The sequence below is a fragment of the Acomys russatus genome, chromosome 29, assembly GCF_903995435.1.
Source record: "Acomys russatus chromosome 29, mAcoRus1.1, whole genome shotgun sequence".
Taxonomy (NCBI): Eukaryota; Metazoa; Chordata; class Mammalia; order Rodentia; family Muridae; genus Acomys; species Acomys russatus.
The window spans coordinates 7,217,704-7,244,555 of record NC_067165.1 but is presented as its reverse complement, the minus strand read 5'-3'; the positions used below and the strand labels follow the sequence as shown (position 1 = coordinate 7,244,555).

General features: G+C 42.2%; 1 protein-coding gene across 1 annotated transcript in view; it reads left to right on the top strand.

Moving 5' to 3' along the window:
- Positions 1-6,013: 6,013 nt before the first annotated feature.
- The window catches only part of Zfyve9 (zinc finger FYVE-type containing 9), a 121,891-nt gene continuing 101,052 nt past the window's right edge, over positions 6,014-26,852 (top strand). The window contains exon 1 of the mRNA XM_051170970.1: positions 6,014-6,133. The gene's annotated coding sequence lies outside the window, so the exon portion shown is untranslated. The remainder of the gene's footprint in view (positions 6,134-26,852) is intronic.

Sequence of the window (26,852 nt, the reverse complement as noted above, 5' to 3'; positions counted from 1 at the left end):
TTTATGTATGTTTCTGTATATGTAACAATAACAGTGAACTAAGAAGAGGCTATGATTTTAGGGGGTTATGTGGAGGGGTTTGGAGAGAGAAAAGGGAAGGGGGAAGATGATGTCATTGTGATTTGAAAAACAAAAAATAAAAGATTACAATGGTATATATAATATATAACACACACATATCTACCATATCTATCTCTTAGGTAGAAAAGAATAGAGAACAAGAGAAAGCACGCTAAAAGAGAGAGAGAGAGAGAGAGAGAGAGAGAGAGAGAGAGAGAGAGAGAGAGAAAGCATGCTAAAGCAAATGTGGTTAGATATAGGTGAAATACACATGGCATTTGGAAGTACTATTTTTTGCAATTTTTAAATATGAAATTATTCCAAATTATAAAGTAAGAAATTCCCACACGCACATATCATTTTAATTATTCTCTTCTAAATTATGTATATTGGAACTGGAGAGATGGCTTAGTAGTTAAGAGTTTGTACTGGCCTTCCAGAGGAATGAATTTGGTTCCCAGCATGCATGCTATTGGCCGGAAACCACCTCTAACTCCACCTCTAAGAGATCTGAAACCTCTGGTCTGAGGGCACCTACAATCCTATGACGGGCACACGGGCACCCACATAGACACATTCATTAAAAATAATAGAAATAATAGAAATGCTCTTCACTATCTTCCCTCCAGCATCACCATGAAGGGCGGCCAGGAAGGTTTTCCAGTTTCTTAATGCAAAATGCGAGTCCGCATTCCTCTCCAAAAGGACTGTCCTCTACAAAAGAAAAAAGAAGGGACAGTTGGAAGAAAGTCAAAAGAAAAGAACCCGCCAGCGGGCCATCGATGGTGCATCTCTTGCTTGATAGAATGGCCAAGAGGAACCAGGAACCGGAAGTTAGGAAAGCTCAGCGAGAGCAGGCGCTCAGGGCAGCCAAGGAACCAAAACAGGCTAAGCAGGCATCAAAGAAAACAGCAATGGCTGCTGCCGAGGCCCCACAAAGGCAGCGCCTAGACAAAAGATTGTAAAACCTGTGGACAACGCTAACTTGGTAGATCAGGGTTTAAAATAATGATCTGTTTAAAAAAAAAAAAAAAAGAATAAGAGAAACGAATCTTCAAGCATACTTAGTTTATACATATATGAAAAACAACTGAAACCATACATTATTTTTTTATTTTATACTTTTATCAACTTGGTATTAAACCATGAGTAGTTTTCAATGTCATTTAAAACAATTTAAAAACAATTAATTGGGGTTGGAGAGAGGGCTCAGTGGCTATCTGCTTACTGCTCTTGCAGAGGTCCAGCGTTCAGTTCCCAGCACTTAAAAGAGATGGTTCACAGCCACCTGTAACTCCAGGTGCGGGTGATCGGATGCCATCTGGCCCTCTTGGGTACCTATGCATGTGGTGTATATAAACTCACACAGGCACACACACATATATTACAAAAAAGATTAATTGGATGTACAATATTTCTTGTGGAGATAATGTAATTTACTTTATTTTAGGTTATTTTTTATGCCAACAACCAACATATAATAAACATGTGTGTATACATACATATATATATATATGCTAAAATTGCTTTGTTTTTTAAAAAAATGATCGTATTTGTGTATGTGTGTGTGGGGTATCATGTGTGGAGGTCAGAGCACATACAGGTCAGGGGATGACTTGAAGGAGCCAGTTTTCCCCTTTCTACTATGTATTCCAGAACACCAGGCATGGACGTAAGTACCTTTAACCATTGATCCATCTTGTAGGCCGCTCTGTTCATTGTAAGTGACTAAGATGGCTTAACAAGCTCCCAGCTGTCCTAGGTTCCTTCTGAAGTTTGGAATGTTAACTGACTTCTGTCCTGCTCTGGGCTTCATCTGCTCCACAAGACACTGGATTTTGGGTTTGACTCTGGGCAGCATTTGTTAAGGGAAGAGGACATGAGAGAGCACAGCTGTCAGCAGCAGGCTAGGTTCTGTTCTGGGCGACATGTCTCAAAGGGAATTCTTATTTTAGGTCCTGAAAATTGAAGGCAGGGCTTAAAAAGTCGCTGAGCAGATAGGATATAAGCCATGTAGTTCAGCTTCACAGTACCCATGCTGAAACTGTTCTAGGGCTATAGAGATGATTAAAACACTGCGCCTGGCCCACAGGCTCACAGTCTGATAAGGGAGGCATACAGGCAAATACGTATTGACCTTGTAGCGATGAAGAGTTATAAGTGGGGAGAGTACAGGGCTGAAAAAAATACAGATGAGCTCTATGTTTTGCTTTCAACAAAATTTATACAGTATATACTCTTATACATGAATATAAAGTTTATTTATTCTTCCCTCTTCCCTTCCTCTTCCCTTCAGTACACTTATAACTTATTTATTTATCAACTATTAAAGGGGCAGCATTGACTTGGAAGGGAGGAACATAATTAAAAAAAAAAAAAAAAAAACCAACACATGAAATTAGTTAGGCTTCGTGACCAAATGTCCAGGAGTGAGTGATAACAATTAAATATGGCCCCCAGAATTTGGACTAGGCACCTGGTGGATGATGGTGTCACTGGATATCTTCCTGTGCCCCTTTAAAATTTTGAGATGAGACTATTGGTATGTTGCTTCCATTGGCTCCAACTCTTGGGACAATCGTGATCCCTTTGCCTCAGCCTTTGAAATAAACGATATACAGGTGGATGAAAGCATGCCTGGCTTCACTCAAAGTTTAAAGAGCAAAGAAAAAAAAATATTTTTTAAGACAGGGTTTTCTCTGTGTAGCCTTGGCTGTCCTGGACTCGATTTATAAATCAGGCTGGCCTTGAACTCACAGAGATCTGCCTGCCTCTGCCTCCCCAAGTGCTGGGATTAAAGGCGTGCGCCACCACTGCCCATAGGGCATAGAAAATTCTTTGAGAGATGATTCTAAACTCCCTTGAAAACATTCTCAGAACACTGGCTTTCTAAAAGAGATCTGTGGCATAAAAATAAGAGTAGGGAATTCTACCAGAATGGGAGTAATGATATACTTAACCTCATCGGAGCAGTGAAGATCAATGCAGAACTGAGAGCGGCATAACCAAAACAATTGACAGCAAGTTGAAGTGGATTACAGTAAAAAGAGATCTTTGTTAGAAGAAAGGAAGCAGATAAGAGAGAGGCCAGGGGCAGAGAATAAAATGAGAAAGAAACGGGGGGGGGGGGGGGACACGAAATAGTAGCAGACAAAATGATTTTTTCCCCCTTTCTGATTGATTGCCTGACTGTGCGGGTGCATGCATGCCTCCTGTGTACTTGGTTCTTTCCTTCTACGATGTGGGTTCCAGAGATAGAACTCAGATCACTGGCCTTGGCCCTTTTCCCACCGAGGCACCTGGCCAGCATATGACAAGAGGATTTAAAGCAAACTACTATCAAGCACCCTCCATCAACAACAATATGAATAGAAGGGAAGAAAGTGTGAGGCAAGAAGAAACTGGTCCTGGGAACAAATGAATCATCCTCATGGGGTGGCTACGCCCTAGATGTCGGGATTATCCACAAACAAATGTAGGTTTTCTGCAGTGGCCGTGAGCTAGGCTTGGAAAGGACAGTGCCAATGTCAGCTTGCCAAATTGATCTAAATTAAAGGGCCCAATTCTAGAGAGCAAAGTTTATCAATCGTAACTCATTCTCACAGTGTTTTCCTAATACTTCAGGAAAGGCTGTTATCAGATAGCAGACTGGAGGAAATAGCAGACTGGAGGAATAAAGGGTTCCACCACTTCCCCAGGAAACACAGCCAACCTAAAGAAAAGCTGCAAGCAGAGCCTTTAGTCCCTCCAGTCTCCTATCTGAGGTGCTGTGAGGATGAATCACAGCTTCCTTCTGAGCCTGCTTCTGTCCTTACAAAACAGGGATAGTGAAATTTTTTTTTTTTTTTTTGTAATGTGACTCAGAAGTATGTGGCAGAGGCAGACTTGGGGCTGCACAGGAACAGCTTTCATTGATGAGAAAAGAACTGCTAGGTTATATTTTTCTCTGGGTGGCTGCTCAATTATTATTTGAACAGCTCCTGAAGCCCTTATGTAATTGTCTCATGATTTGTTACTATCAGGCCATAACCTAAGGTAAGGCAAGATTGCCTATACTACTTTCATGCAGAAGAGTGCACTGATTCTATGTTGATATCTGCTGTGCAGCGGAATGTCGAAGGATGCAGTACACCAGGCTCTTCTTCAGGGGAGGATGTTATATAAAGGCGCTAGTGAAACTCAGGGAAATTTCACTTAGACCAGAAATGATGAAAATGACCTTTTGCTGGGAGAACACACACACACACAGACACACACACACACAGAGACACACACACAGACACACACAGACACACACACACACAGACACACACACACAGACACACACACAGACACACACATACGGACACACACACACGGACACACACACACAGACACACACACACACACACACAGACACACACACACAGACACACAGACACACACACACAGACACACACACACACAGACACACACACACAGACACACACACACACAGAGACACACACACAGACACACACACACAGACACACACACACACACACACACACACACACGGTGCGGGGCGGGGAGTGAGGTGGGACAAACAAAAACAGATGGGTAAGATCTCGAGATTAGGAATGACTAAGTGTTAGGGCGGTCCAGAATTAACAAAAGTTGGAACCGTAGGCCACGCCTTCCACCCCTAACCTTCACAACCAGCTAGGCAGGCAGGCAGGAGAAAACAGAGGTTCAAAATATTACGTAACTTGCCAGGGTCATAAAACTATACATGATGTAACTGGAACCAGTGGTATCGGGATCTGAGTGACACCAAAGTCCTTGCTTGTTCTAGTATTGCACCCAGAAACAAAACAAAACAAAACAAACAGACAGGAGAAAAACCCACTGCTTTTGGAAATTTGAGGGTTCAGGGGATTTAGAAAATTTTCTCTTTCTCCGATTTCCCTTCCCAGTCTTTTGGTTTTGGTTGCGATGCTAGCACCTAGAGGCTGGGCAAACAAAATGGCTGCACAGCCCTCAACATACCCACAACTTACCTAGGATTTTGTAAGGGGTTGGTGGCACAGAAGTGGTAGAGGTGGTGGCTAGGGTTAGATTAGTAAACCGTGATTCGTTTCTTACCTTTAAGTTGTTTGTCAATTTCAGGACAACCCAGTTGGTTAGTCTCTTCTCTTGGTCAGCGTTTGTTTTTTGTTTTTTCCCTATTGGGGTGGGGGAGGTTAGGGGTTAAGGGGGCTCTGTAGCAAATTTCTGTAGTGAATCTGCACAGTAGCTCCAAAAAAGTTAAGGCCAAAGATTATTCCTTTATCTGTTTTGGGGGAAGGGATTGTACGTGTGCTTAGAAAAAGAAAAAAAGAAAAAAAGAAAGATTTGTTCTGGGTCACTCTCCTTTCATACTGACGCACTGAGAGGATTAAAAGGGACCCCCCCCCCCCTCCGCCTGTCTCCATGAGAAACGTACCGCGATTCCCTCACATTCCCGCGCTCAGATGCGGGTTCGAGTGACAAGAGCATTCACATACCTTCCGGAGGGAAGAAAAAGGTGCTGGGGTCTGACCGGGGTGGGGTGGGGTGGGGGGAGCCGGTGGCTTCCGGCTCCCGGGAAGCCGCGTCAGGGGCGGGCCACGGGCCGCAGGGCGCACGGGGCCCCCGCCACCCCCAGGCCGCGCTGCCTCGCGTTCCCTGCCGCTCGTGCCCGGTGCGGCCGCCGCAGTCCCGGCGCCGTAGCGGGACGTGGGGTACAGGGGGCGCTGTGGCCCAGCGGCGCGGGCGGCTGAAGCGGCCACCGCGGCGGCGCCCGAGGCTTCGCCGAGCCGGTCAGCCCGCAGCGCCTCGGTCGTCCCGCCGTAACCTGCGCCCCGGGCCGCGCTCCCACCGCTCCCCCCTCACCCCATCCCCCGGGACCCGCGTGGCTGAGGCGACCCCCGGAGCCGACGCGGCAGGAGGGGCGCTGGGCCTCAGCCTCAGCCGCCGCCGCTGCAGCCGCAGCCGCAGCCGCCGCAGCCACCTCGGGAGTGCGAGGCTTCGCGGCGGAGCCCTGCTGAGGAGGAGGCTTTGGGCTGAGTGACGACCCCCCGGCCATGGAGAGGCGGTGAGTGTGGCGCGCCGCGGTGCGTCCGGGGCTCGCCCGCTTGCGCCGCCCAGGGGTCCTGGCGCCAGCTCTCCCGGCTGGGCGAGCGGAGCGTCCTGCCACTGCGGCCGCCGCGGGCACCCCGCAGCTCCCGGGCCTTGGCCCTTTCTCCCTGGGTTTCCTTCGGGAGGCTGGAGGCGCTCGGGGGTGGTGGTGGGGGGCGACTAGGCCCCGCGCTGCCGGGAAGCCCTTACCCGGGCCTGGGTTCCGGCGCGGCTGGGTACGTGGGGATCGGGGCTGGCGGCCGCACCGGTGCCCTTCGCGTTTGTCCCGGGCGGGGCCGAGCGTGCCTTCCTTCCCAGGGCCCTGCGTGCACATCCCGGTGGGAGCCAGGGGAACGCTTGTTTGCAAACAGCTTCGGTTTGGCTGCGGCGCGTACTGAGCCCTGCAGAGCTACCCCCTGGGTGGGAAGTGGTGATTATTGAGGTGCAGAGAGTACGAGCCCCCCACCCCCACCCCCAAACGGAGTCCCTGATACTCCAGGAGTAGCATTCACGCCTCTCTTGCTGGAGACACAGCCCTTTGCGTCTTTTTTTTTTTTTTTTTTTTTTTTTTTTTTTTTTTTAGGTGAAATTTCATCACCTGCCGCTAGCTCATTCTTTCCTTCTTCTGTTACGTCTTGCCTCCGAGGGAGGTCTGCCTTGGAGAAAGCCCCCATCCCATCTTTACCACGCTAAGTTTCCTAGCTAAGCACTCACAGCGTCTTGTTTGTTTGTTTTAATCTCTTATGAAGATGTCGTTTCCATCTTCATAGAGACAGGATGTGTTTTAATGCCTCAGTCCTTGATACAAAAATGTTCCACTCAATTGGGGACGGATGGCAAGACGTTTTTAAGTCAAGGGAATTATCCTAATAGCAAGGACATGCCGAAAATGAGGTACAGAATCAGTTGTACAAGGAAAATGATTTGTTTTTGTTCCGGAAATAATGTAAAAAAAAAAAAAACAAAGCAAAACAAAAACTTAGTGATGGTAGTTGGATAGCAGAAGTCAGATACCGAGGTGCTCCTTGTTTATGACCAATGTGATCACAGGTTGTTCTTATTTTTCTATTATATAGGACTTACATGTATACCTAGAACCTCAATTCATGAAAATATATATCTATAGTAAAAAAAAAATTGAAAGCACAGAGAGGTTTCAATGCGTATTTGATAACTGGAGAGAGATCACTGGTAACGTCATAGAACGTTTTGGTCGTCCAAGTTTAAAGTGAGATCGTAGTGACGGTGACTTTTAAAATTATTTTTGGAACTAGGTTAAGAATGCTTGATTGGTCCACTTTACAGCCAGACATTTGTTTAAAATTTATAAAATATGTTACTAATTACCGGAGTGAAAGCCATCAGTTAATATGCGTAGCTGCCTGTAAGACTCCTGATTTAACCTTTCTGTAACCCCTCTTACGGTCTAAGAGGGGTTCAGCATGGTGAAGAATTTTGAAGATCCAGTGTGTCAAGTGTTGTAACCTTGCCTCTGTCAGCTCTTGTATTAAGCATTTCTAACTGTAAAAAATTGGCGAGATTAGCTGGGCGTGGTAGTGCAGGTCTTTAATCTTAGCACTCGGGAGGCAGAGGCAGGTGGATCTCTGTGAGTTCGAGGCCACCACAGACCAGGACAGGCAGGGCCACACAGTGAAACTTTGATTCTTTTCTCAGTGTGTCTCTAAAGACCAACATCAGAATCAGTTGGGAGTGCTGATTTAAAAACGCTATTCCTGGCTCCCTAAATCAGATTTGTGGGGATAACAGTAACTCAAAGATCTTGATCTTTATCAACTTTTCTGAGTCTGTCTTTTTTTCTCCTCCTCCTCCTCCTCCTCCTCCTCCTCCTCCTCCTCCTCCTCCTCCTCCTCCTCCTCCTCTTCTTCTTCTTCTTCTTCTTCTTCTTCTTCTTCTTCTTCTTCTTCTTCATAGAAACAGATATGGTTTTGTAATACAGTTTTAGCTATTAGTAATACCAGGTTCTGGGTTGTTCTGGGAAATACAGAAATGACCAAGGCTTCTGCTAGCAATTAGCCAATTGTGGAAGCAGGACAAGTTTAATTAACTGTTAGAAGGCAGGGTCAGAAAAGTGTTGTAATGGAGTAAAAATGAGCTGCATCTCTGCTTAGGGCTTTTGTGTCTCATCCAGTGTCTTGCCCTTCAAGGGCATTGGTGAGAGATGGGAGGTCACTCTGGGAGAGGACTCGCTTAGAATTTACAAGCCCCAGGGTTTAATTCCCAGAATAGAGAAGAAAAAAAAATCATATGTAATATTCCTCCCCTTTCCAAGTCCCGATCCAGTGTTTTCTTTAAAGAAATAATGGCATATGTTGCTTGGAAAGTGCTAGTTTTATATTAACTCCTTAGTGAGGAAAGAACAAATGGATGGGTAGGGATGGTCCCATTCCTTCCTCTGTTGCTAAGCTACCACTCATTCCATTCACTAAAGTTTCTTTGGCCCCTCTTACGTGCTGGCCACAGACTGGCTGGTTGCAAGCTACAAAGCGCTGTTAAAAGATAGTTGCCTAGGTTTAAATTTACGTTCTTTTGTTTCTAGGTGGTGGTACACGTGTGCTTTATGATTATTAATTGCATGCTGTCGTGCAGTGGATGGAGGGTGGAGTCAGATGTGAACAGGAATCCTTACTGCACCTCTTAGAGCAATGTGACACTTAGGTTCTGAGCTTCTTATACTCTCTTGGAGTAATAGTACCCCTCCCAGGGAAGTAGAAAGTTTCTGTGGGGTGCAGGTGATTGTAGACAATCAAGAGAAATGTTTTGTTTCCATTCTCTCTTTGGAGAAAATAAAAATAAAAACCAAATTTTATGTATTTAGTGTGACTTAAAGCTTGGTAGCTTTACGTACGTACGTATGTATGTATGTATTGAGGCAAGTTCTACTTTTGGATTTTTGTTGAAAAATCCAAAATTTCTTGAGATTTTTGATGGAAAAATTTTAATTAATTTGTTATTTGTGTTGAGACATGATTTCTCTGTGTAGCAGTGGCTGTCCTGGACTCGATCTGTAGACCAGGCTGACCGCAAACTCACAGAAATCTACCTGCTTTCTCAAGTGCTGGGATTACAGGCATGCACCACTGTGCTTGGCTGATGGAAAACGGTGCACATATTTTTTAATTTCATCTCTAGTTAATAAACTAATATTCCAGCTGGGCGTGGTGGCTCATGCCTGTAATCCCAGCACTCCGGAGGCAGAGGCAGGAGCATTGCTGTGATTTTGAGGCTAGCCTGGTCTGCAAAGCAAGTCTAAGACAGCCAAGGCTATACAGAGAAACCCTGTCTTGAAAAACCAACAAAACAAAACAAAACAAAACTAAACTAACATTCCATATGCCTAGGAAATACTTGTTAACTCACTTTCCTTTTTGCATTGGTCTTCACTTTCGCTTCATTATTGTGTATTTGGCCTGCAGTGTGTGAATTAGTAAATAAAGTATCATTCTTGGTATGTAGTTATTGTTAGAAAATGCTGAGGTGTAGATACTGAACAGAAATACTTCATGTACTTTAGTTTAACAACTGAGGAATATTATTCAAAAATAGATTTTTCATTATAATCTGTAGTGATGAGAATCAGAGTTCTTTGTTTTTAAGATTTATTTACTTATTTATGAGTGCTCTATTTGCATGTATGCCTGCATGACGGATGAGGGCATAAGACCCCGTTATACATGGTTGTGAGCCAGCATGTGGTTGCTGGGAATTGAATTCAGGATCTCTGGAAGAGCAGCCAGTGAGCCATCTCCTCACTGAGCCATCTCTTCAGCCAAGACAGTCAGAGTTTTTATAACTTATCATATATATCTCTTATAACCTTGAACAGTCTTGTTTACACTCTTTTGAATCTTAGTTTATTCTATAAAATGAGGTTAATAGTACCCATTTTATAGGATTATTGTGAGGATTAAGTGATACATAATAATAATGCAAATCAGAACTTGTTCCATAGATAAATAAGCATTACTCTAGAAATGGAAAATATATTTGAGTTCTGAAAAAGCTTAAAAGATTATTAATTATTTATACAGTTTTCTACTAAGAAATAAAGTTAGCACGATCGATTGCAAAGTATTGCCAAATTAAGGATGAGACAAGTTCACAGAATTAGTATTTAGATTATGTAATTAATAGAATGTCTTATACTTTATCATACATTTTATTTAATGAAATAATTTGAAAGTGCTTAGAAAATATTTTGCATTTTATAAATTAGGTAGTACTTTACTTTTTTTCTTTTCCTTCCTTCCTTTCTTTCCTTCTTTCTTTCCAAAGACAGAGTCTGATGTAGCCTGGTACTTGTGCTGTAGCGTGAGGTGACCTTGAACTTCTGATCCTCTCATTCTGCCTCCCAAACGATGGGACTGTATTTATGGACTACCATGCCTTGCTTAAATTATTTTAAATAGTCCAACATACAAAACTGAGTTATTGTAAAAATTCTAACAGTGTATATGTTTGTATCTATACCTTTTCAGAACTTTTTGGAAAATAAGGTAAAGATAAAATCTTCCAAGGATAAAAGCCGAGAAGCAGTTTTTTGAGTTTTTGTTATACAAGGGAAGAAGATTTAATGCACACTGATAGAAATCTTGAAGCAATGAAGATTGCTTCTACAACATTAGCTGTAGAGACTTTAAAATAGAAAATGAAGAGTACGTGTATTTCAGCCAAATTTAGAATATCAGGGAAGGGCCTGTTTTTTTGTGGCTCATGTCTCGAGGTACAATTCACATACATGTGGTTTACCCATCTCGATTATAAATTTAGTAGCTTTTATTATATTCATGGAGTTGTTTTCATGTTATTTTGATCTAATTTTGGAACATTTTTATCATTTCAAACTGACATCCATTAGCAGTCACCCCCAATATCGTCCTAATCCCCCAGCCCTGGGCAAACCTATTGTGTTTCTGTTCTAGAGATTTTTCTATTAATTCAACGTTTAATGTAATAGGGTCTATGATGTGATTGGTTTACTTCAGTTAGTACTATTGCATTTTCAGGGCTTAATGATAATGAGTTTATAGCTTATTTCTTACTGTTGCTCAATAAAATACCACATTTCATTTACTCATTCAGATTTTTGAGTATCGTTTTATTTTTTGACTGCTATGAATGATGTTAGGAAACTTTGTGTGCAAATTGCTATGCGCATGCATACTTCCAATGCCTTTGGGATATACCTAGGAGTGGAATTGCTAGGTCAGGTAGTAACTCTATTTAACCTTTTGAGGAACAGCCTGGCTGTCTTACTAACTGGCTGCAACATTGTGTTCTTACCAGCCAGTGTGTGAAGTTCTAATTTCTTCACATTCTCAGGGATTCTTGTTTGTTATCTACCTTTTGATCATAACCACCAGACTAAGTGTAAGGTGGTAAGGCGTTGTTTGAGATACATAACTTGTTTACAGTCGTTAGGTAAATTATTGAAGCTTTTACTTAGAGATAAATTGTCAGACTTATTTGCTGATAAGAAATGCTTTTGGCTTGAGGATGAGCTGTGTACTTTAAGTGACCTCACTAAGTGGAAGGGGTTAACCATATTGGGTGGTGATGGGAATGGAATAGAGAAAGTGGATTTTCTTTTTTAATTTTTGTTTGTTTGAGAAAGAATGTTACATTGTAGCCCGTGCTGGCCTGGGACTCACTGTGTAGCTCAAACTCTACTAAGACATTTCCAAAGTGTATATTAGCATTTCTTTTCTTTTCTTTTTTTTTTTTCCGAGACAGGGTTTCTCTGTGTAGCCTTGGCTGTCCTAGACTCGCTTTGTAGACCAGGCTGGCCTTGAACTCACAACAATATGCCTGCCTCTGCCTCCCGAGTGCTGGGATTAAAGGCGTGTGCCATCATGCCTGGCGTATATTAATATTTCTAAACACTCAGGCCTGATAGGTTTTTAATGATTTCCATTACCTATCCATGATATATACTTTTATATAAATATAAACTCATTGCTACAGGTGGTGATGGACACTCGTCCCTAGCATTTGAGAGGATGAGGTAGGAAAATTGTAAAACTGAGGCCAGTCTAGGATATGTAGGAAAACACTGCCTCAAACAAAACCAAACCTATTAGTCGTCGTTCTCTATCCTTATGCTTAGAATATTGTTCTACATTTTATTATACATTCAAGGTATTAAAACCTTTCTACCAGGTTTTGCGGGACATAGTTTAACAAAGATGATTTGGCTAGTATTTTTGAAGTTTTGTTTTGTTTTTTTTTTTCAAACAAGTTAGGAAATACTGCAGGGCACCATCGTTTTAGTATGAAAGTACAAGTTTGGAATTGTAATTATGCACCGTACGTACTATTTTCCCACTTTAAGAATAGTTTTGGAACCGGGCTTAGTGGCAAATGCCTGTTTTCCCAGCACTCAGGAGGAAGAGGCAATCAGATCTCTGTGAGTTTGAGGCCAGCCTGATCTACAAAGTGAGTCCGGGATAGCCAAGGCTACACAGAGAAACTCTGTCTCAAAAAACAAAACAAGAAAGAAAAGAAAAAAAGAAAAGAGAGAAAGAAAAAGATTGCTTTTAAAGAGTTTGGTAAAATGATGGAAGCCTCTAAGCTCAGGCTGATGCAGGAGGATCATGTGTGTGACATCATCCTGGTCTTCACCGTGAGATGCCATTTCAAGAAGCTAAGGGCTGGAGAGGTAGCTCAGTGGCACAGTGCATTTCCAACATGTGCAAGGCCCTGGGTGTGATTCCTAGCACAGAAAAGAAATCACTTTAGAGCCAGGCATGGTGGTGTACACCTTTAATCCCAGCACTCGAGAGGCAGAGGCAGGCGGATATCTGTGAATTCGAGGCCAGCCTGGTCTACAAAGCGAGTCCAGGACAGCCAGGACTGTTATAGAGAGAAACCCTGTTTCAAAAAAAACCAACCAACCAAACAAACAAAAAACAAAGAAATCACTTTAGGACCTTCTACTGCTGAATTTGAATTGAGCAAAAAGACTAGTACTGCTCTTTAGTTTCTTCGAATGCCAAAGTTTCCATATAAAGTTTAAAAAGTAGCCTTTTTGGTAGGACTCAATGAAAAGGATTTAAGGGGCTGGAGAGATGGCTCAGAGGTTAAGAGCACTGGCTGCTCTCTTTATATCATGTGAGACTCAGTTATGTCTTCAGGCTTGGCAGCAGATGCCTTTACCCACTAAGATATCTCACTAGACTTTTGTTGTTGTTGTTTTATTTTGTTTTGGTTTTGTTTTGTTTTTGAGACAGGGTCTCATATAGGCTTGGACTCAAACTGTAGCTGAAGATAACCTTGAACTTTTGACTTTGCTTATTGGTGGTATAGGCATCAGCTGTGTATGACATCTGCCTCATGGGGTACTAGGGATCAATTCCAGAGCTTTGTGCATGTTAGGCAAGTGCTCTACCACCTGAACTGTATCTCAGGCCAGAGGTTGAGATTCCTTAACCTGGGATACTACCCTCAAATTTTAATTACAACCTGATCATCCCTCATTCCTGTTCCTATTTTAATTCTTCCAAAATCACAAGTTTGTGAGGTTTTCCATCTTGCATTTATATATAATGTATATAATAAATACACATATAATATATAAAGATATATTTACGTAATATATACACATATATTTTTATCTTCTGCCTATGTCTGTTTTACCTAATAATTTTCCATAATAATGTATTTCCAACTAAATATACATTTAATTGATTAGTATGGATGGGTATAGGTATGTGTCTTTGAAATATACTGACATTATCTAATATAAGCCAGGAAAGGATGTGTATGTACCTTGTATATTGTTTAGGAATTTCATATACTGTATTTTTTAATAGATAAATGTCTTACTTCCAGTTACTAGAAAAGTATAACAACTGATTTAGGCCTCAGTTCTCTATTCAGAAAATTAGTTGTAGATTAGATAGCAAGGCCTTTCCACATTTGATACTCTGGTATTTCTTTTTGTTTTTGTTTTGTTTTTTCAAGACAGAGTTTCTCTGTGTCACCCTGACTGTCCTGGACTCGCTTTGTAGACCAGGCTGGCTTTGAACTCACAGCGATCCACCTGCCTCTGCCTCCCGAGTGCTGGGATGAAAGGTGTGCGCCACCACCGCCCGGCTCTGTTTGTTATTTCTAAAGGTGAATTGAGAAAAGATAGACGGCATTAGATGGGTTGACTCAAGGCTGTGGAGATGAGCTGATGATATAGGTGAGGCAAAGAATTGGGAGCGGTAAGCAGCTGGTCCAAAACAAAGGAGTTGTGTTTTGTAGTATGTTTTATTTTATATGGTGTTTTGCCTGCATGTATGTCAGTGTGAGAGTGTCAGATCTTGGAGTTACAGACAGTGTAAGCTGCCATGTGGATGCTGGGAATTGAACTTGGGTCCTCTGGAAGAGCAGTCTGTGCTCTTTAATGGCTGAGCCATCTCTCCATTCCCCTTATATTGTATTATTTTTTTAAACAAGTTTTTCTTGTAGTTGATTAAGACAATGTGTTTCTGAATAAAAACTTGGAAAATTTGAACATTCATTTGTGGCTGAGGCCTCTTCTGTCTGTGTTTTGCCTTTGCTTACGACGGTGTGCATCTGTTTGAGAAAAATGCTTCTCAGAGCTGTGCTGTATGAAAATAGGTCATTCAGTAGTATGCATGAAATAATGAAAGCTTTCATATTGCTTATAATATGAGAATTTAGTAATTGAAACATGTTCCTGTTGTTATAGATCTGCAAAGTTTGTTTATACAGGAAAGGAGGGCATGTCCTACATTCAAAATCGATGAAATGCATTTTTATGTCAAGATTTACATAGCCGTCCCACAGTCAAGGTGTTAGAGACACTGAGTGATAGAAGTATAGGTGATGGTTTGGCTAACTGGAAAGTTAACTTTCTTTTTCTTGTTAGCTTGTTTTAGATGCCTTGTTAATTGAATATTGACTTTGGAAAGAAATTATCCCACGCCAGGACTGCTCAAGTGTGTTCCCTGAGAACAAGGAAATGTTCTCTAATCATGTAAGTTTGGGTTTTCAGCATTCTGTATCGATCAGGTTCAGAGTTGTAAAACACATTAGTATGTGTTTTCAGAGACTGAGAAGTATAAATGAATTGAAGTTTATTCAGCCACATATAACCAAAGCCGGCCGTTCCTCAAAAGGTTAAAGAGTATTACTATTTGACCCTATATGTATCCCAAAGGAAATGAAAGTATATGTGCACATAGCAATCTGTTCCCAAACATTCCTAAATCACCCCAAAGTGAGAGATGTTAATATACCTTCCACTAATCCAGGTCAACTTTTTATGTGTTTTTATAGAGCCTCATTGTCACAATATTCATGAATATTTGAACTCTCAGTTGATAAGCTCTCATCACTTCCTTAGGGAACTCATTTTGTTATTTACTGCTTATTATTAGGACGTTTTCTTTTATATTTAGTAAAACATCTGCTTTTCCCTAGTGTGCATCCTTTTGTTTTGCTTTCTGAAACTATGCAGTAGAAATCATTACTCTCTTAACATCTAAAGATGTCAGAATAGGGCTGGAGACATGCCTCAGTGGTTTAGAGCACCGCCTGCTCCTACAGAGGTCCTGAGTTCAATTCCTAGCAATCACGTGGTGGCTCACAACCATCTATAATAATATCTGGTGCTCTCTTCTGATGTGCAGGCGTACATGCAGGCAGAGCACTGTATACATAATAATAAATAAATAAATCCTTTTTTTAAAAAAAAAGATGTCAAACTAATATCTTGTCTCCTAATTCAAAACACAGGCTTTGGAATTGGATTTAGTTATTAGTTTTATGGCATGTTGTTGGGCAAGATGACGAAATTTTCTGTGATGGACCTTTCCCACCTGTCAAATAGCAGTAACAATTCAGTGAGTGATGAGGTGATCCACCCTATGGAATAGACAGGTTCCTTAAAAAGCAGGCACTGGAATGGATTTAGTAGTGTAAGAGGAAATAGGTGGGTGGGGTAGAGAGGAATGTGAAAGGAAAGAGAACGACCTGCTTTTATGCAGATATGAAAAAAACTTAACCAACCTAACAGGGAACTCTAGAGCACAAGTTGCTGGCTAGAGCACTACGCTGTGCAGACATGGACAGATTCTACTACCTCCACAGCGGTAGGCGCTGTTTCAGCCCTTGACACATATGGCCTTGATGGGGAAGGTGAGAGCCAAACATGCCGCAGTTGGAGGCTGTTAGCTAACTGTACTCTTTTTTTCCCCTGCATGGCAGTTGTCTTTTGAAAGAAGAGCCAAGGAAATGCCGCTGTCGGTTCATTGATTTCATGTATTTAAACCCTTTCTGAGAGCAGCAATTCTAAGATCCATGGACTCTTCTAGTGGGAAAGGTAGAGGCTGTTGAGATAGGCTTCAGCCCCCATTGCTGTAACTGCTCTTAGGCTACAGTAGTTTTCATCGCCTCTGCCGCTATTCAAGGACTAAATAAATAGTCCTTGCTCTCAGCTGTCATTTCTCCCAGTCTTGGCTGCTCATTAGTAATATGGCCCAAACTTTCTTTTCTGAGGGGTGGGAGAGCCATATTCACTCAGGCAGGAGTTGCTGCATTTCTGGATTCATAAAGTTAGGCAGGAGATTATACAGTTGTCACTCTGTGAACATCTAAGTTCCATGACTACCTTTTCTTGTTTCTGTTTTGTAACTGTAGCTATACTTCCTGCTGAAGATGAGGGCTACTTAAGGCTGCAGAGGTTGTTACTCCTCTTCTGCCTTCTGGATACAGGGAGTCCCAGTTGTAAGTTGTAGGTCTTTGCAGTCTTAGGTGTGACTCTTAGTGTGCTTTCTATTGCTGTGATAAAACACTGATAGAAACTAATGGGGAGAAAGGCTGGAGCCACAGCAGGAAGCAGAGAGTGATCTGAGACCATGGAGAAGAGCCCTGTTCCTCCTGGCTTCTTCAGTTTGCTTTCTTACACACTCCAGGACCACCTGCCCAAAGATGACACCGCCCTCAGTAGATTGGACCCTTCCACAGTCACCATCAATCAAGAAAATGGTCCACAGGCTTGCCTACAGGCCAGTCTGATGGGGCCATGTTTTAAATTGAGGTCCCTTCTCAGACGACTCTAGATTGTGTCAAGTTGACTAAAAACTAATGCACGGTCTCCTACCAAGGAAAGTATGCCACTTTTGGTGGGAGACCCTCGAATTCTGGAGAGGCCAGCATTGCATGAATTAAAATCACAAACTCTTCCAGTGGACACTGGGGATTATTTTTTTTTTCTCCCACTTGTTTCTAAGACCACATGATCTTACTAATTTGAATACAGCTCTGAATTAGTTTATGTACTGCATACAAGAGCAGTGGTTTCCAACCTGTGGGTGGAAATCCCTTGTTTGAATGACTCCTTTACAGGGGTCATATATCAGATATTTACGTTATGATACATAGCATAGCAAAATTACAGTTATGATATAACAAAATAATTTTATGGTTGGGGGGGTCACTGCAGCATGAGGAACTGTTTTAAAGGGTTTCAGCATTAGGAAGGACCACTGGGCTAGAAGGATCTTCCATGTTCTTTACTTCTCTGAGCTGGTATATAACTGTGCTTTCAGTAGGACATCCAGTACTCTGCTAGTATGGGGCTCTCTATTTCTTGGGTTATGTTTCTGTATGTTTATTTTCTTTTGTTTGAGACTGCACAGGGTCTCACTGTGTAGCCCTAGCTAGCCTAGAATTATCTATGTAGACCAAGCTGGCCTTGAACTCCCAGGGGTCTTTCTGCTTTTGCCTCTGCCTTCCCAGTTCCTTATCATGGAGATTAAATTTTAACACATGGAGCCTTAGGAAGCATACTCAGACCATATTCAGACCAGACTAGGTACTGTGCAAGCCCTATGCAGTGGTGCTAGTTTGGGCTCTTAGTGGCTGGAAAGAAAATCCCATACTTAAGCTGGGCGGTGGTGGCGTACACCTTTAATCCCAGCACTTGGGAGGCAGAGGCAGGTGGGTTTCTGTGAGTTTGAGGCCAGCCTGGTCTACAAAGCAAGACCAGGACAGTCAAGGGTACACAGAGAAACCCTGTCTTGAAGAACCAAAAAAAAAAAAAAAAAAAAAAAAAAAAAAGAAAGAAAGAAAGAAAAGAAAACAAGAGAAAATCCCATACTTTTAATAATTGTCTTTTCCTGTGAGACTGAAATCACTGTTTGTCATGGTTAGTTGAGTTTTGTTTGTTTGTTTGTTTGTTTGTTTATCATCTAGACACATGCTATGGTCATCTAGGAAGAGAGAACCCCAATTAAGAAAATACATCTCTCCACTGAGGGAGGCAGAGGCAGGTGGGTCTCTGTGAGTTTGAGGCCAGCCTGGTCTACAAAGCAAGTCCAGGTCAGTCAAGGCTGCACAGAGAAACCCTATCTTAAAACAAACAAGAATGCTAATCCCCAGTGCCTAAAAATAGTTATGCCAGACATGGCACATGCATGTGATCCAAGCACTTGGTGGAAGGCTGAGGCAGGAGGCAGAGTAGTAAGTCCGCAGCCAGCCTAAGTTACAATAATGAGTACCAGGCAAGCCAGGGCCACAGAGCATGACAAAGCTTTAAACTTTTTTTTTTTTTTTTTAATGAACTAAAAAGGCAGGCATGATGGCACATGCCTGCAACCCCAGCACTCTGGGAGGCAGAGGCAGGGGGATGTCTGAGTATGAGGCCAGCCTGGTCTACAAATCAAGTCCAGGACAGCCAGGGCTCGTAGAGAAACCCTGGGGCGGGAGGGAGAGACTGATGAGACCGACCCCCTAACTCCCCAAAAAAGAAAGAAAAATAAAAGGAAACAAAAAGGGAAACTATTAAATGAGTAAATGTTTACCAATAAAAAATAAACAAACAAACAAAAATAATAAAATAAAGCATCTCTTAGACTGGCCTATAGGCAGGTCTGAAGGCATTTTATTGATTGATGATTGATGTAGAAGGCCTCTCCCCACCTTAGGTGGCACGTCTCTGGGCAGATGGTCTTGGGTTGGATGAGAAAGCAGGCTGATAAAGCCATAGAAAGCAAGCCAGAAAGTGTTCCTCCATGATCTCTGCTTTAGTTCCTGCTTCCAGGTTGCTGCCCTGACTTCCTTTCATGGTGGAACTGTGAGCTATAAAATAAACTCTTCTCCACATTGCTTTTGGTCATGGTCTTTGTCACAGCAGTAGAAACCATATTAAGACACTCACTAGCTCTCCTGAGATAGAGAGGATGCAGGGTAGTCAAGTAGCCACCTAATAGCTCGTTGATTGAAGTTTAATGCTATATTGGGAGTTTGGCAATACTTAGAATTGGGTGTGATAAATGAGACCATGCTTTTTTCTTTTTCCTCATCTCTATTTCTGCCATAGTGACCTATTCATTCATGTCTTCACCATGCCAGTTGTGAGTCAGTTGAGTCATTTTGTACATATGGTGGTTCAGTGGCTCTTCTGCAGAAATTAAATGCTTTCTGGTAAGCACAACACAGGAAACAGATTTTCATGCTTTGTGCTCACTTCTCTATGGTCATGCAGTTGTTTGTTTTTCTTACAGTATTTCTCTTTAAGCGCCTGTGACCAGTTGGCCAGTCCACTTGCTATTGTCTATGAGTACGTGTTCTCTTCCCACTTTTCTTTCTACAAAACTTAGTAACTATATGTATCATTTAAAGCTCCTTTAAGGACTTAGGGAGGTTTTCTTTTTTAGTGTCAGGGTCACCCTTAAGTTTGGCTATAATGAATCTACTTTTTGTTCTCAGATTGCATTCATATACTGAACTTTTTCTTTTTTCCTTTTCTTTGTGTTGATTCTGTAGGATCCCTAGAGAACTGTAGATGTGAGCTGAGGGAGTGCTCGGATACTGGTAGTGTCTGTCAGGGAAGTCCTGGCTGCTTGCTTATGTGACTTGTGTCCTTTAGTTGTTTTTTATTTTAGTCTTCAGTATATTGTTTCCATCTTAGAGTCGGTTGCTGCTGAGTTCACATGCATTTGAGACTTAGAGGCTCCTATAAACTTAGCTTATTATGAAAAGTTCTGAACACTTGATGCCCAGTGATCAATCATTCTGTCTCTTAACCAAGAGCTGTTCTAATAGCATGGCTTTCCTATCGAACTCCATCACCTGCATTGTGGTTTTACCAATTCGTTATTATTATTTTCCCATGCGTACTTGACAGCTTAGCAGTGGTTATCGGCCTGTGGGTGACAACCCTTGGGGAGAGTCAAATAAATCTTTTTACAGGGATCACCTAAGACCATTGGAAATTTACATTACAACTCATAACAGTAGCAAAATTACAGTTATGAAGTGGCAACGAAAATAATTTTATGGTTGGGGGAATCACAACATCAGGAATTGTATTAAAAGGGCCTCAGCAATTAGGAAGGCTGAGAATAACTGGTTTAGGGACTTGTTACACTAAAGCCTAGAATTCTTCAAAGTTATTTTCCACCCAAAGCTGGTAATCTGTCACGTCACCATACAGGCCATCGTACTATCCTATATAAAGCGTGTTGCCTTAGAATCTGAAGAAGTCCACCAGTCACTGAAGGGAGATGCAAGTAGTAGCAGTGTGATTTGGAGGGTTAGCACTGGTGTGATCCTGACACTGGACTCCTACAATTTCACTGAGATGACAGAACTCTGAATAGAGTCACCTCATATATTTGTGAACTCTCCATGCATAGATTTAAGTGACTATTCATCAAAAATATTCAGAAAAAAAGTCTACACTAAGCATGTGTAGACTTCTTTCTCTGTTGTTATTCCCTGTGACATAGTGTCACAGGTATTTACGTATCAATTATATTGTACTAGGTAATATGAATAATGTAAAGATGGGTTAACAAGTAACAAGACACACACACTATATGCAAACACTAAACCATTTCATATAGGAGATTTGAGTATCAAGAATTGGGCATCCATGGATTTTGATGTCCCAAAGAAATAGAGTACTAGAACCAATCCCTCACCATATGAAGAGAAAAGTGTTTTCTCCTATTCTTTGGAATGTATTTATCTTCCAGGTCATTCTGAATGTCGGCCATGCCACTGGCATGCCACTGATGTTATGGACAAATATACTCCAAGTGTGTATTTCTTTAGGTAACAGGGTATATGTGAATCAGTGACTCAGGTCCAGGGAGTGGCTAGTGGCTACTGAGTCTTTATTGGAGCAATCACTCCCAGTCTCTAATTTGTTTTGAGTGTATATATTTGGTGGCACTGTGATTGACTGTTTACTTTTCTCCTCATGGCATTCCATCCCATTAACTATCTGTACAGGTCCCTGAGCATTTAGCATAATAGTTGTTACCCACCTGTTAGCTACTGTGGTAGATTCACTTCTGGTGTTGTCACCTGGTTGTTCTTGCTTCAGTGCCCTCATTCATACTCTTATCAATGAGCCAGACCCTGACATCCTCTTTGAGAAGAAAACCACCATCTAACTTCATTGCAGGATATTTGATTCCATATTTGATCCCATTGTGAACCCTGAGACTGAGAACTGAAAAAAACCTATTGTGGTGGTGTGGCCCTAGCACATACCTTTAATCCAAGAGCTAAATAAAGTCAACCATAGGTCAAGAGGCACATCAAGCAACCAGTCAAAAGGGAGCAAACATAAGTAAACAGAAATGAGGGACATTGAATTGAGGGTATTTAAGACAGCGTGGAGAAGGAGATAGAGCCTTTCTTCTGGGGTGTGAGCTGAGTAGGAAGGTCAGCTGGGTGCTTTCTCTGCCTCTCTGAGCTACTAGGTTTTCACCCCAGCATCAGGCTTCTGAGTCTTCATTGGTAAAATCAAGCAGTTGGTATTTCTTTAAGAACTACCTAACTTGTTAGTGATGTTATTGCCTCTCTGTGTTCTTGATGGCCTTGGTGAATGGTCTGACCTTCCATAATATATCCATTCTACTAATCCTCTTTTCTTATCCTGTCCTCCACTCTGCATTGTGAATTCAGCCATTTTGCTTTTTTCCAGGCTTGTAAGAGCCATTCTAGCCCAGGGTTATACCATCACTTACGTCTATGTCACAGCTAATTTCTGAATCTTGAGACAGTGTCTCTCCTGCACTCCACTCTTCTATCCCTTAAACTTTACCTCAGCCAAATGCTTCTGTTTCTTTGATAATCGATATTAAAAATGCGGCTCTATGAACATCCTGCGTCCTGCTGGTTTATACTGGCTAGTCCTTGAAGGTTTTTTTTGTTTTTGTTGTTGTTGTTTTTGGAATATATATTCTTTTTCTTCTTTCTTTCAGGCTCAACATATCCTCCTCAGAGGTATCATTAACTACTATCATGGCAGCCAGAAGTGGAAATGAGAGCAGATCTGGGGGTGGGGTGGGGGGACATGACATGTACATTTGGAGGAGGGGGACTGTTGTGAGAATGCCTTCTCTGGAGAGATATAAGCAAATGGTGTAAGCAAATGTCTACTTCCTTATAAAATCCCAGTGACAAACCCCAAGTCTTACTTGCTGAACCAGTGAGTTTACTGGGCTGACTTACAGAGCATGGGTGACACCTGAGGCCACCTGACTGTCTTACCCCAGCGTGAATGATGACTTCCTTCATAGATAGAGTTCTCCTGCTTTCATACTCAAGTACCTCTTGAGACCATGGGGCAGCATACATGTACTTTAGGATTATATGCATGTGGCTGAGAGGTGTGGGAGGAGTGAGTGGACTCTTAGGTGGTTCAGTGACTCCCGCGCTCCTTCTATGAGGGAATGTGGACTGCCAGAATGCGAGGGTCTCTTGGCGAGTAGTTACAGCTGCGCTGACAAAGGTGACAGCTGTTATGTCAGGATAGCATTCTGCATCAAGGACAGAGGCTTCCGAAATGGAGTCATATACTGTGGGGAGTGCTAATTCATTCCTGTAGATTTGGAGGATTCAAAGAAGAAAGACTGTCCTCAAGGGCCACCATCTTAGGTGTGCCGAGCCCATCTTCTAGGCAGTTTTCTAAGCTAAGATCCTGACCTGTGCATAACACATTTGCCTGTAGTGAACATTTAGTTATCTTTCAAACAGTGATCTCAAATGCCTGGGTTTTCTCTGTGTTTCACTGCTTTCCCACTGTAGTGATGAGGATCTTCGTGTGCTACCAAACAGTCTTAGTTTTCAGTCATTTTGTTAGTGGCCCTCTCTGGGGAGTGAGTGCAACAGAATCGCTAAGCTCGCTCCATTGTCCTTGTAACTCACACTTTTCAGACTTAACACCAGTCAGAGAATTCCTTTCTGAGAACATTGTCTGAAGTCACATCTGTGAAAGTGTCATTGTTTGGACCACCAGCTTGTGCCAAGGACTGTCCATACGTGTCTCATATCCTACCTGGCATGAGGTTTCCGTTGCTGGTGGGATGGTAAGCGATCTGGTTTTCAAGCCTCGTTTCACCTCCTCTTTTCTCAGTTCTTGTCTCCTACCAACTGTGTCCATTCCAGTCTTTTTTTTCCATCCCAGTCTTTTAGGAAGTAGCTGCTGAGACAGAATTAGGAGTATGAGAACTTTATGCAGGAGGGGAAGCCTGCTGGGAAAAGAATGGGAGACGTGGTAGAATTGTCAGGACAAGCTCAGAAATGTCATGTAGATCTAAGTTTCCCGTTAATCAAGTAAAGCCATGAGATCAAAAGCTGTTTTTTTTTTTTTTTTTTTTTTTTTTTTTTTTTTTAAGGAATTTGTGTTATAAGAAATGGCAAGGAGCTGGGTGTGGTGGTGCACACCTTTAATCCCAGCACTTGGGAGGCAGAGGCAGGTGGATCATTGTGAGTTTGAGGCCAGCCTGGTCTACAAAGTGAGTCAAAGACAGCCAAGGCTACACAGAGAAATCCTGTCTCAAAAAACTTTAAAAAAAGAGAAAGAAATGGCTAGTTCTTGGTGCCCATACTGTTGATCAATCATTGGCTAGGGTGGCCTTGAAAAATCACGGCCTCAGCTTGGAAGCAGGGATCAAATCCTAAAGGGAATGCAACCGGGGCATGTGACTGCATACCTAGTACTATTGGCAAGTTCTTCCATGAAGGCTAATGCAAGTGATACATCTCCATACGTGAGTACTAAGCAGCTGTTAGGTACTAATTTGTAATGGATGCCTGGTTCTAGATACTCTGATTTTGTCATATTTTCTCTTGAATATGCTTATCAATGTGTGACCTGAGTTTTCTTCTTGGAACGGGCATTTCAGATGTGGTCTGGCACATCTTAGTGAATGTTGGTCGAAATGAACTATTCCATTGATCAGCAGCACATGTACGCATACACACATGCACACACTCTTGCACACATACACATTTTTTTTCCTTCCTGGTGCTTAAGATTGAAAGTAGGATCCTTTATGTGCTGGGCAACTAATGAGCTTTATTACAGCTTTCTTTCTAAACTTTTTATTGTGAGGTCAGAGTTCACTGAGTTGCTGGGGCTGCCTCTGAACTCATTCTGGCCAGGCAGGCCTTTAGCTTGTGATCCTTTTACTTGGCCTTCTGAGTAGCTGGGATTACAGGTAGTAGGCTCCACCATTCCATAAGGAGTATAAAAGACACTTAATCAAGAGTTAAAATGTAATAGAGCTAATAATTATATCGCTTCTTGAGCCAGGGAAATAGACTCGCTGGTCTCCGTCCTTCACTGAGCATTCTGAAGACACAGTGGAGGTTGTGACTACTAGAATGCTCTGGCGTCGCCTGATTGCTTTATACTTATGTACAAGCACTTGTACTTGCTCTTGTTTTTGCACTTTTGTGTGCTCTAAATGGACATAGCAAAGTGTTTTGCTATAGTGTAGTGTTCTTATTAGACACAATGTTAGCCGTAGTTTTCCTAGGGCTCTGTAGGCTGTACTTTAGATGTAATTTAGACTCATTACAGTGTGTTTGGTGCTTTTAGTCAACTGAAGATTGTGTTATCTTATGAGATTACCTAACCTATTTGAATATTTTTGTTAAGTCAAAAACCTAGGTTAAACTCTGTTGAATGTTTGATTCATTTTTAAAATTTCAGTTTAGTTTGATATATATGGATGTTTTGCCTACATGCATGCATGTACACCACATGTGTGGCTGGTACCCTCAGAGACCAGAAGAAGACATCAGATTCCCTGGAACTAGAGTTACAGGTTGTTGTGAGTTGCCATATGGATGCTGGGAATTGAGCCCAGGTCTTCTGGAAAAGCAGCCAGTGCTTTTAACCACTGAGCCATCGCTCATCTCTCTAGACAAGTTGGAAAAGTTTTTTCAAATACCATTTTTTTTGGGGGGGGGGTATGTGCACATATGTTGGTTGAATTTAGAGCTCACTGATCAGTTAGGCTGGCTGGCCAATGAGCTCCAAGGATCCTGTCCTCTGCTTCTCAGTGCTGCAGTTACAGAAGCTGCAGTTTTTATGCTGGGGATTCAAATGCTTGCTACACAATAGGTACTTTACCCATTGAGCCTAATAATATAATTCTTAATACAGTGCTACCTTTTTTTTTTTTTTTTTTTTTTTTGGTGTTTCGAGACAAGGTTTCTCTGTGTAGCCTTGGCTGTCCTAGACTCACTTTGTAGACCAGGCTGGCCTTGAACTCACAGTGATCCACCTGCCTCTGCCTCCCGAGTGCTGGGATTAAAGGCGTACACCACCACCTGGCTCAGTGCTACATTCTTAATCTATACCTTTATTGCTTTTAGTCTGTATGGTTTACTGCTTGCTCATATATACATTAACTCTATTCTAATAACTTAAAAATAGTTTTTGAGATGGGGATGAGGACTGAACCCATGCCTAAATATGTGCTGTACCACTGAGCTATGACCCCCATCCCCCAAGCATGGTTTTTTTGTTTTTTGTTTTTTGGTTTTTTGAGACAGGGTTTCTCTGTGTAGCCTGTAGTCTGTAGTCCAGGCTGGCCTCGAACTCACATCGATCCTCCTGCCTCTGCCTCCCGAGTGCTGGGATTAAAGGCCTGCGCCACCACGCCCAGTGATCCCCAAACATAGTTTTAAGGCTTCTTTACTCAGAACAAATCTTGAAGAATTAGGTATCAGCTGATCTTTTGATACTAGATCCTGTGACTTTTTTGCTTGTTTTGTTTCCCAAGATAGAGTTTGTGTGTGTGCGAGTGTACAAGTGTGCGAGTGTGTGTGTGTGTGTGTGTGTGTGTGTGTGGCCTTGCCTGCCCTGGAACTAGTTTTGTAGACCAGGCTGGCCTCAAACTCACAGAGATCTGTCTGTCTCTGTCTCCCACGTGCTAGGTGTGCACCATCTCCACCCAGCTCCTGTGACATTCTTGCAACACAAATTATTTGGTTTGGTGGGGATGTTGGTTTTGTTGTTGTTATTTGTGTTTTTGAGACAGGGGTTCTCTGTGTAGTCCTGGCTGTCCTGACTTGTTTTGTAGACCAGGCTGGCCTTGAACTCACAGAGATATATCTGCCTCTGCCTCCACCACACCTGGCTTGTTTTGTTTTAATAGTTGTTTTTGAAACTGGCTCTTATGTAGCTCTGGCTTATCTTGAAATTGCTATGTATCCGAGACTGTACTTGAACTCCTGATCCATCTGCCTTTATTTCTCAAGTACTAGGATCATATATACATGTGTCACAATACCCAACTCTTTGAAAAATTGTTTCTATAGCTCTTTTTAGAAAATGGTAAATGAAGCTGCAGGTGATTGGCGCACACCTGTAATCCTAGCACTCGGGAGGCAGAGGCAGGCAGGTCACTGTG